The 11,394-nt window shown below is 48.0% G+C and overlaps 1 pseudogene; it reads right to left on the bottom strand.

Moving 5' to 3' along the window:
• Positions 1 to 6,535: 6,535 nt before the first annotated feature.
• LOC131094597 (zinc finger protein 345-like) overlaps positions 6,536 to 11,394 on the bottom strand; it is a 159,673-nt pseudogene continuing 154,814 nt past the window's right edge.

Below are 11,394 nucleotides of genomic sequence, written 5' to 3'. Positions count from 1 at the left end.
TGTGTTTCTGAACGCTAACAAACCTAGCAAAAGCCACCTAGATGGTCAACACCAGAGGGTCCATAAATCGAGCTGGTCCTGCCCAGTCTGAACCCCTGCACACAGTGGGTGGATATAAAGTCCCTGTTGTAAATGTGAAAGGTATTTTAGGAAGGACTATTTGGATTGATCCCACCTCAGGCAAAGACAAACCCATCCGTGGAATTGTTTTTGCTCAATGACTGTTTACACTTGGTGGGTAGTGCAGAAAGATGGAGAAAGCCGTTGTGTACAACAAGGAGACCTAGTCTTAAGTGAGAACAGTGTGTAAGGTTTTTTTTTTTTGTTTGTCTTTTTTTTTTTTTTTTTTTTTTTGTGGTGCAGATGGAAATCGAAAAAGAGGTGGATAATGTTGAAGATTGCAATGCAAGATGTTTTCCATTACCATCTGTATGGCAGATTACCTTTGTCAAGTGGGCAGTTTGCCTTATCTCTCTCTTTGAGTGACCACATTCACACCTCCCTCTGGAAGGGACATCTGCTGATAACAAACTATTGAATGTCACTGCATGACTGATAACAACTATACCATCCCATTGTGAGATGCTCCGCCCAGAGGGAGGAGCCAAGCATTGCTACCCAGATATAATGCGAGATTCTGGAACACTAGCACGGCTTTCTCCACAGGATTCCCCAGAGGAACAGCGGCTGTCTCTACTCCTACTGGATCTTCAGAAGAAGAATACATCCTTCTCTACAGATCCCCCTCGCTCCAACAGAACCACACCTGATACTTCAGGATGTCTGCAGCCACATTTCCAAGTGGACTGTCACCCACACCCTGACCCACAGGGTGTCAGGTTGGGTTCTGACTCTGTCAGTGTTGTTCTGGTGTACTGCATTGTTTTATTTCATCCTTTAAATTTTTTTTCTTTTCCCCCTTAAAGAACTGTTATTTCTTACTCCCATATTTTTGCCTGAGAGCCCCTTAATTTGAAATTTATAGCTATTCAGAGGGGTGGGGAGGGTTTACATTCTCCATTTCAGGGGATCCTTCTGCCTTCCTTAGCAGACTCCTGTCTTTCCAAGCCAAGACACCAATGAACTCCTACCAAATTCGGTGAAACAAATTCCTCGGTAAAGGCCGTGTGGCTTATTGCCTGAAACCTGGCCCCCCGGTTGCAGACAGGGGCAAAGAGCTCCCAAGTGGAGTGACCACCCACTCCGTTCTCACCTAAATAAATTTGGTCCTAATTTGATGGCTCAAAATCCGGATTTTGTCCTTTGGAGGGAGGGCGGTTTGGGGGCTGCCAGTAGGCCTGTCCAGGGTATTGGTGGGCACTCAGACTTAGATCCTAGCCTCCCACGAGACAGTGAACCATTTGTGCTTGGTGAGGGAAGCAGCAAAAAGGTGAGTGAAAGCACACCAGAGGCATTGCCTCAAGTGCCTGGGGAACATGGAGGGCAGTCACCGGATAACATCGTGAAGGTGACTGTTCCTGACAAAAATCCACCTTGTCCCTGCTGTGGTACCCAGGTAAACTCTGTGTTAAGCCTGATTGAACATCTAAAGGAGTCGCACAGGAAAAGGAGGGTTTGCTTTCGGTGTGCCAAGTGTGGAAAGGAAAATATTAACTATCATAGTGTTATTTGTCATTTTGCAAAATGCAGGGGTCCAGAAACTGAAAGGGTTCCAGCTGGAGAGTGGATCTGTGAGGTATGCGGCAGAGACTTCACAACCAAAATTGGCCTGGGGCAACACAAAAGATTGGCACACCCGTTGATAAGAAACCAAGAAAGGATCATTGCTTCTCAACTGAAAGAAACGTCAAATTGAGGAGCCCACAAAAGATGCTGGACAAAAGAGGAGGAAGAACTGCTGATAAGACTGGAGGCACAGTTCGAGGGAAACAAAAACATTAATAAACTTATCGCTGAACACATAACAACCAAAACAGCTAAGCAAATTAGTGACAAAAGAAGATTGCTGCCTAGGAAACCAACAGATGGAGCTGACAGAGGACCTGTGATGAGTCATCGCACCAGGAGAGGAGCTGAGGGCATGGGAATGGAACCTGGGTTGAGTCAGCAATCCCAGGCAAGAACCGTGGACAATGGACCTGGGGAGAACCATCTGCCAGCGAGGCCAGCTGCCAGAGGCAAAACAATGGATAAGTTAAAACGACACCCTGATAAGGATAACTGTCGCCAGAAACCAGCAGAGGGTGGGGCAGCTGCAGGCTCATTACCAAAAGACAATCATGGAACATTTCTCAGCTGGAGCCATTAACCACTTCCCCAGAGCATTCAAGCAATTGATGGACGGCCAGGAGATGCTCAGAATAATTAATCAGGCAGTGCAGGACTGCTTTGAATGCCTAGAATCAATAAGCCAAATAAGAAATGTTACACGTGGAAAAAATGGGAAGGAGACCCAGGAGAAGCAACCAAGAAAGCTCTTTCAGAACTGGATGAAACACAGAGTGATCAAAAACGGTAATTACCTTCACTTTCAGCGTTTATTCCATCTTGACAGGGGGAAACTAGCAAAAATTGTTTTGGATGACGTAGAGTGTTTGTCCTGCGATATATCACCCAGTGAAATTTACTCAGTAGTTAAAGCCAGATGGGAAACACCTGGTAATTTTCCTGGCATCGTGGAATTTGAATTTAATGGGAAGGCAGACAACAGCACCTTCAGAGACTTAATCATGGCCAAAGAAATTGAAAGAAATGTGCAGGAAACAAGAAAGGGCTTGGCTCCAGGTCCAGATGGGATTACTTTTGGGGACATCAAAAAGATGGATCCCAGGTATTCCCAGACGGCTCAGCTCTTGAACTTATGGTTGACATCTGGGGAGATCCCGGACATGGTGAGGGGGTGCAGAACTGCTTTGATTCCTAAATCTACAAAACCGGAACGTTTGAAGGACATTAATAACTGGAGGCCTATCACAATCAATTCCATCTTGTTGAGATTGTTCTCCAGGATTGTAACAGCAAGGCTGAGCAAAGCGTGCCCCCTCAACCCAAGGCAAAGAGGCTTTATTAGAGCAGCAGGATGCTCTGAAAACCTGAAACTCCTGCAAACTATGGTTCGGACTGCCAAAAGTGAGCACAGACCACTGGGTGTTCTATTTGTGGACATCGCCAAGACTTTTGACACTGTGGGCCACCATCACATCATACATGCTTTGCAGCAGAGGGGAGTGGATCCCCACATCATCGGCCTGATGAACAATATGTACAAAGACTTCAGTATGTATGTCACCACAAAAATGAATACACGCAGAGACAAAATCCAGATCCGGGTTGGAGTAAAGCAGAGTGACCCACTGTCACCCCTTTTATTTAACCTGGCAATGGACCCCCTGTTGTGCAAGCTGGAAGAGAGTGGTAAAGGATTCCACCGAGACAGAGTAGTATAACTGCAATGGCATTCGCCGATGATCTGGTCTTGTTGAGAACTCCTGGGAAAACAGGAAAACAAACATCAAGATATTAGAGACCTTCTGCAATCTCACCAGTCTCAGAACACAAGGGGAAAAGTGCCACGGCTTCTACATCAAGCCCACAAAAGACTCTTACACCTTCAATAACTGCGCTGCATGGACCATCAACGGCACACCCCTGAACATGATCAACCCCGGGGAATATGAGAAATACCTTGGCCTACAGTTTGACTCCTGGACTGGGATAGCAAAAACCAACCTCTCCACAAAACTAGAATTCTGGCTCAAATGAATTGATCAAGCTCCATTTAAACCTTGCAAAACTTGATATCCTCAAAATATACACCATCCCTTGACTGACCTACCTGTCTGACCATTCAGAAATGAAACAGGGGCCCTTGAAGCCCTTGACCAGAAGATCTGAACAGTGGTCAAGAACTGGTTGCAACTACCTCCGTGCACGTGCAATGCCATCTTGTACTTGAGCACGAAGGACGGCGGTTTGGGCGTCACCAAGTTGGCGGGACTGATCCCCAGTGTACACACCCGGAGACTGCACCGGATTGCTCAGTCCTCAGATGAAACAATGAAGGAGTTCCTAGAGAAAGATCAAATGGAACAACTGTATAAGAAATTGTGGATTCAAGCTGGAGGGGAAAGCGAGAAGATACCCTCAAGTTGGGAAGCACTACTGGTGAATGAACCATCCAACAGTGCAGACACAACCTCAGAGTGGGAAGCACTGACCCTGAAAACTAAATTTCCTAAGCCTTGTGATTGGCGGAGAAAAGAATTCCAGAAATGGACCAAATTAGGGTCCCAAGGCCATGAAATTAAAAGCTTTAAAGGTGATAAAATTAGTAGTGATTGGCTCCAATACTATAGACGCATACCTCACAGGAAACTCCTCACTGCACTACAACTTAGGGCCAACCTCTACCCCACGAGAGAATTTCTCTCCCGGGGTAGAGAGGAAAATTACATCAAGGCCTGTAGGCACCATGATGCGGACAACGAAACTCGCACCCACATCATTGGCTACTGCCCAGTCAATCAGGACTCTCGAATCAAGAAGCACAATCACATCTGTGAAAGGTTTATTGAGGAGGCGAAGAAGAGGGACTGGGTAGTGTTCAAAGAACCACACATAAGGGAAACCACCAAGAAGCTGTACAAACCAGATCTGATATTTGTTAAGGACGGACGTGCATTTGTCGTGGAAGCGACAGTACGATACGAAGCCTCCAAAACATGTCCGGAAGAAGCCACTGCAGAGAAAGTAAACATGTAAAAACATTTGGAAACTGAGGTGCGAAGCCTCACCAATGCAAAGGATGTTGTTTTTATGGGCTTTCCCCTTGGAGCGCGGGGGAAATGGTACGAGGGGAACGTTGAACATTTGAGTACACTTGGCCTCTCCAAATCGAGGCAAGCGATGGTTGCAAAGACTTTATCCACAGAAGCGCTCCTATCGTCTGTGGACATTGTACATATGTTCACCAGCAGGGCCAGAAGATTAAATGATTCAGGGTAGTGAATTTTTGCATTTTTTGTAATGTTTTGTAGATTTTTATTGCTGTTTTTATATGTTGATTTTTGTATGCAATTTTTTATTTTGTATCACTTTTATATTTTAATAAACTAGAGAGTAGCTAGGTTCGTAAGGAAGCCACAAGACAGTAAGGTGGCTCATAGTGAGTAGGGACAAAGACTTTAATTCATAACGCATCAATTAGCACCTGATTCAGACCAATTTACTGTATTTGAACCAATTTACCGGATTTGTCCAAGCTGGACGAGCCATCTTTATTTAACCCGGAAAAGGAACACACATTATTTATATGTGTTTGAAAAATAGCCAAATGCCTTGTCATCTAATTAGTGACATGCATGAATGGATGAACGAGATTCCCACTGTCTCTACCTACTATCCAGTGAAACCACAGCAAAGGGAACGGGCTTGGTGGAATCAGTGGGGAAAGAAGACCCTGTTGAGCTTGACTCTAGTCTGGCGCTGTGAAGAGACATGAGAGGTGTAGAATAAGTGGGAGGCCGGGCATGTGCTCAGTGGTGTGACCCGCCTACCAGTGTTCCGGCCATCGGTGAAATACCACTACTCTGATCGTGTTTTCACTTACCCGGTGAAGTGGGGTGGCAAACCCCAAGGGGGGCTCTTCCTTCTGGCGCCCACCCCCGGGGTCACTAGCAGCCACTCTATTGGATAGTGAACCCCCGTCTCCCAATTGCTCTATCGACCGGTCTGCCTGCAGGCATAGGAATGAGGCTGAGCACTCAGACATCTCTTAGTGGCTCTTTCAGCCATCCTATCTCTCTTTTCCCTTGAGGGCCCCTCAATACATACAGTATCCTCTGCACACCAGCAGGTCCTTTTCTGTCTCCGCAGGAGACAGAACTGAGACAAGGAGAGCTCCTCTGGGAAAATCCCAGGGTGAGCTTTGGAGGTCCGTCTATGCCTCTCTGCCCCTGTGGGGACAGAGATGATTCCTCCTACCTGGCTCGCCAGTGCCTGTTTTGTGGAGATAAACAAAACTCCACAATTTTGTGAAAGTTGTAAAGCCGGTATGTTTATTACAGCGCTGGATGCATGTGGAGATTACTCTCCTTAAAAGACATGCATACTTCTGGGAATTTCAGGTCCCTTTTTATCCCCCTCTCAAATACGTATGCATACAATTTTACAATAGGTTCATACATATTCATTTTCATAAATTTCGCCATTTCCACATTTGCCGCTAGTTCTTCTTTATCAGAAAGAATTCCAGGGTCAGGTTGACCTGCTCTCACAGCAGTCTTTCTGTCTCCCCCCCTTATCTCTGTCCTTCACTGAAGCAGTTTTTCTGAGCCTAGGCTTCTTATGAGAACAGGCAGTCAGACTAAATAGCTCTGTTTTCAAACTACAGACTTAACTCAAAGATGTACATTTCAAAGATGTACATTTCAAACATGCACCTAAATCAAAATGAATTTCGAGTCTGGAGAATTTCTACTCCCTCTCACCACAGCCTCAGCCAGGGACTGGCTCCCAAGGCCTTTGCCATGGCAACCCGGACTGGGACCAGCTGGGATGCTCCGGTTTCCATGGGCCAGAGTATAGGCATGGGATTTCCCTATTTCCTGCTCCGGCTAAAACCGCACTGCCATTCGCTGCCCTCCTACCTCCCATGGAAAGCACAGAAGACAAAGATCCCAGTGTGGGATAAGAACAATTTACTGGGAACAGCAAACAGATAAGGAACAAATAGGAACAGCAACAACACTGATAACAGAAGGGATAAGAAAATCTATTTGCAGGGAAAACTACAACACCACTGTTTCTTCCCAGCCACATATTCACTCCTGCCTGGAAAGGACACCCTTCTCCTCAGGGGAGGGAGAGAGACAGTCCCTTTCCTACCCCTAGCAATGACCTGATGTAGGAGAGAATATAATGACACAACCATGGCCAGACCCTCATGTTCTTGGACCCATATCATGTCATTTGCAGGGACAGGAAAAGGGACAGGTGTCTTCCCAGCATTGATGACAGGGAACATGGATCACCAGGGTTCATCCCAATGGGGGTTGTCCAATGGGAGATGAAGCTGGAGCAGTACAAGAAGCTTTTCCTGAAGTTGGGGCATTTACAGGGCTTCCCTTACTGGTGCCTCTGTTGGTGTTTGATCAAGTGAGACCTCTGGGTGAAGCTCTTTCTACACTTGGGAGACTCATAGGGCGTCTCCCCAGTGTGGATGCGCCAGTGGGTGATGAGCTGGGAGTTGCGGATGAAGCCCTTCCTGCAGTCAGGGTAGCGGAAGGGCTTCCCCTCTGTGTGAATCCGCTCATGCAGAAGGAGATGGAAGCTGGTGTGAAACCTTTTCTGACCCTCAGAACACTCGTAAGGTTTCTCCTCAGTGTGGATGCGTTGGTGGGTGACAAGTGCGGAGCTGCAGCTGAAGCCCTTCGCACACTCCAAGCACTTGTAGGGCCATTGCCCAGCATGGATCATCTGGTGGCAGATCAGGGTGCTGCTCTGGCTGAAGCTCTTCCCACACTCCAAGCACTTATAGGGCTTCTCCCCATCGTGAAGCTGCTCATGCACCACCAGCTCTGAGCCCTGGCTGAAGTTCTGTCCACCTTCCTGGCCCAGGGTGGGTCTTTCCTCCTCAGAGCACCCTGGGCTGGGTTTGGAGCCCCTCCTCCTGTAGGATCTCCAGGGCTTTTCCTCTCCATTGAAGTCTTGCGCAGTAGAGCCTCTCAAAGTGGCCTCTTCCACAAGGTTCTGCTGTGGGAATTTGTCCTCCCTGGTCTCCATCCTCAGCTTCTTGCCTGCGGGTGGAAAGGCAAGGTCAGGATGGGATTTGCCTCTGTGCTACAGGGAAGGGGAAGGAGATCCCTCCCAGTGCATCCCTGGTAGGAAGGCATTGCCAGCGGCGTTGTTGTGCAGCTCGGGGCCGTGTTGGGCTGGGAGATGGAGCAGGAGAGGGGGGGAACGGGGCACTGACTTCCTCCTCACCCGCCTGGGTGTCCGGGGGCATAGTCTCAGTTTGAAAAGACAGGTGTCAGCTATGGAAGGCAGGAACCTCCCTTGAAATGGAAAATATTAATCCGCTCCCTCTGAATTGTTATATGTTTAAAATTAAGGGGGTCTCAGGCAAAAATATGGGACTAGTTAAAACAGTTATTGACTAGAAAAAATTTAAAAATACAAATGCAGCTGTACAAAAAAACCCCACTAACTGAATCAGAGTATAACCTTACACCATGTGCGTCAGGGTGATGGTAGCACTCCCATTATATGGTGGCTGCAGAGCTCCCGCAGTTACAGATGTGGTTCAGTTGGGATCCTGTAGAAGGGTGGAGCTTTCCTCTTAAGGTCAGTGGTGGTGTTGTTGGGTCTGGTCTTCCTCTGGGAATTCTGTGGAGAAGAAAGCTGCTTCTTCCTCTGGGAATTCTGTGGATAAGAAAGCTGCTTCTGTGAGAATCCAGTGGGAAAAGCTGGCTGTAGAGTTCCAAGGCTGAGCTTATATCCAGGTAGGAATGCTTTGCTCCTCCCCCTGGGCAGAGCATCTCACAATGGGATGATGGAATTTTTATCAGTCATATAGTGACAGTCAATGGCCCATTAAGAGAAGATATTTCCCAGAGGGGGCATTGGTTGTAGAAGAGATAAAGAAAACTGCTCAATTAACAGATAATACCTGCCCCTCTTCTAATAGATGGGAATTGAAAAACCCCCAGCTACATCTTGCAACCTAAGACAGGCATCTCCATCTTCCTCACAGCCTTCTCCTCCATGCCACCAACGACTGGGAATGGAAAATCCTGGTTCTGGAGAAACAAGGGTTTAGCACAGATTGAGATTGAATGTCCCTCTGCCCAAGTCCATCTCTAGACGTAACCGGCTATCTGTGCTCCATAAAAACCTCCCAAACATCAAGGTTCAGCCCTGAAAATGCTTCCCAGGAGTTGCCTGTCTCTGGTCTCTCCCCTTTGGTGTTTCAGGGTTGCCCCCTGTCCCAGCTGGTGTGGGTCACACTTGGATTAAGGGTCCCCTGTCTACTTGGTCCCCGCCCTCCGCTGCTGGAAGTCCCAAGAAGCAAAACGTTTCCCCTTTTTCCATCTCCTCATTTAGGGATGCTGGGGGGTTTTGGGATCCTAGGGTCCCTACTTTCCTAATTCTCTGCTTTGGAGTGCAGAGGATCCCAGGAGTCCCTCCTTCCCCTCTCCAGGGTCTTGAGGCTCCTGCCAATGGCAGTACTCCCCCCTCTCTGGGCTCCCGACTTTGGGCTCCTGGGGGACACAGGGCTCTGCTCCTCCAGGCTGCCTCTGCCAGCAGTTGCCACTGGGACCCTCCAATGTCCCTCCATGGGGCCTTTTCCGCACAGCCTTGGAGTTCTACATTTTCCAAACATCCCCTCAAAAAAACCCGCCCAGGGAACCCCCCAGGATATCTGGGCCAAGCTCCCCCCCTCACCGGTCACCTGCATGATGGCGGGGGTGAAGATCCCATGGGTGGGGATGCGAATTCACGGAGTGCAAGACCTTGTGGTTCCTTCTGCTTTCTCTGATCCTCCTTTGTCCCTCATCTTCCTCTTCCTCCCATTCCCTCCCTCCTCCTCCCCCAGCAGCAGCCACACCCTCGGTGTATCGCAGACATTTCTTCACAGAAATACTTTCTTTCAGATTTCTGTGTCTTCTGGAAGGCAGAGGCCTCAGAAGAGAACATAAACAATTATTATCAGCTGCTGTGAAATGCAACAGGGGCACCTTGATTGGCTCATGTTCCTATGTTTATAATTAGGGGCCAAATCACAAAGTGCAAGCTTGGGACAGAGTCCTTGGACACAACTTTGTTAGAGATTCTTTCTTTCTATTCTTAGCTAGCTAGCAGCAGCTCTGCAACGTTCTCTTTTATTTCTTTTTAGTATAGGTATAATGTATTAGATATCATATATCAATAAATTCAGCCTTCTGATCAAGAAACAAGGTTCTCGTCTCTCTCTCACCAGCAGCAACCCACTCACGTTGCTGTATTATCAGTGCCCCGTTCTCACAGCCCTCGCAGCCTGCGGCAGGAGCGGGGATAGAGCCGGGACAGGTCGGGATGGGCAGCGGGGGGCTCTCGGCTGCTCCCAGCCACTGCGGGTGGGGGGAACCCAGCCTGGGCCAAAGGAGGGGCAAACTGGGAAAACTGGGGGCTGAACATCCAAATTGGGTCTTGCTGGGGACCCTGCCTGGGCGCTGCCAGCCCTTGTGGCTCCACTCAGGAGATCTGGGAGGGGCAAATGCAGAGAGGGCTGGGGGATCCCAGGAGTTTCATCATTGGGAGGGAGTGAGCTGTACTGGGATCATACTGTGATCATACAGGCAGTGACTGGATTTATCCTGGGTTTGTACTGACATCATACTGGGATCATACTGGGAGCAGCTGGACCCCTGCTGGTGGAGACTGTGATCACAATGAGGTGAATGGGATCATAATGGGATCATACTGGGACTGAGTAGGGGCCTGCTGGGTGCAATTGTGGCCCTGTTGAGGCAAATGGGATATACTGGGAGCAAGTGGGATCATGCCAGGAGCGAGTGGGAGGAACTGGGATCATGCTGGGTGCACACTGGGGGTCATTAGAAGCAACTGGCCTTCCACTGGGATGAACTCAGATTATGCCAGGAGCGAGTGGGAATATGCTAGAAGGAACTGGGATATATTGGGAGAGACTGGAACAAAAGTCAGGCTGAAAGGGAGAAACTGGAACCATGTGGGGCACAAGGGGTTCATACTGGCAGCAACTGGGACCACAGTGGGCTCATCTCTGCATTGTACTGGGACTGACTGGATTAACACTGGGAGTTTCTGAGAGTGACTGGGAACACACCATGCACATCATCCCTGGACTGGGGGTGACTGGGAGCAACTGGGAGCACACTGGGAGCAACTGGCATAATCCTGGGACTGACTGGGTTGATCTAGCTGCAGGTAACTGGGACCATCCTGGGAGTGCTTGAAAGTAACTGGGATTATTCTGGGACCATACTGGGAATGCTGGCATGTCACAAAGATCATACTAATACATAAAATTTCAATAGTCAATGCGAATTTTTTTTCTATATCTTTGATTTAAAAGAAGGTGAGCAAGCAGCGCAGGGTGGCCAAGGAGTCACTGCTCTACTCATGGCACACACTACTTACAAATTCAGTAAAGTATATATACTGTTTTTAAGCTTATAAAGCATTTTCCAATGTGCTTGTTTAATACAAATGAGTAAATATCAGTAAGCTGGAATCAGCAATTTCATCATCTTTCCAGGTGGTTGTTGGCTTCCTGTCTTTCTTGTGCTCGTCTGGAGGGAGGCCCCTTCACCACTGACCACTACAATATTTTGTTAAGCTTTTTATTATACATAAGCATTTAGACACATTGCAGTCCCCTTAGCTTTACAACAAGTTCCTCTATTTTATTCT

The sequence above is a fragment of the Melospiza georgiana genome, chromosome 30 (assembly GCF_028018845.1).
Source record: "Melospiza georgiana isolate bMelGeo1 chromosome 30, bMelGeo1.pri, whole genome shotgun sequence".
In the NCBI taxonomy this organism is placed as follows: domain Eukaryota; kingdom Metazoa; phylum Chordata; class Aves; order Passeriformes; family Passerellidae; genus Melospiza; species Melospiza georgiana.
Note: the sequence above shows the minus strand (reverse complement) of the source record. Positions and strands in the feature narration are given on the sequence as shown.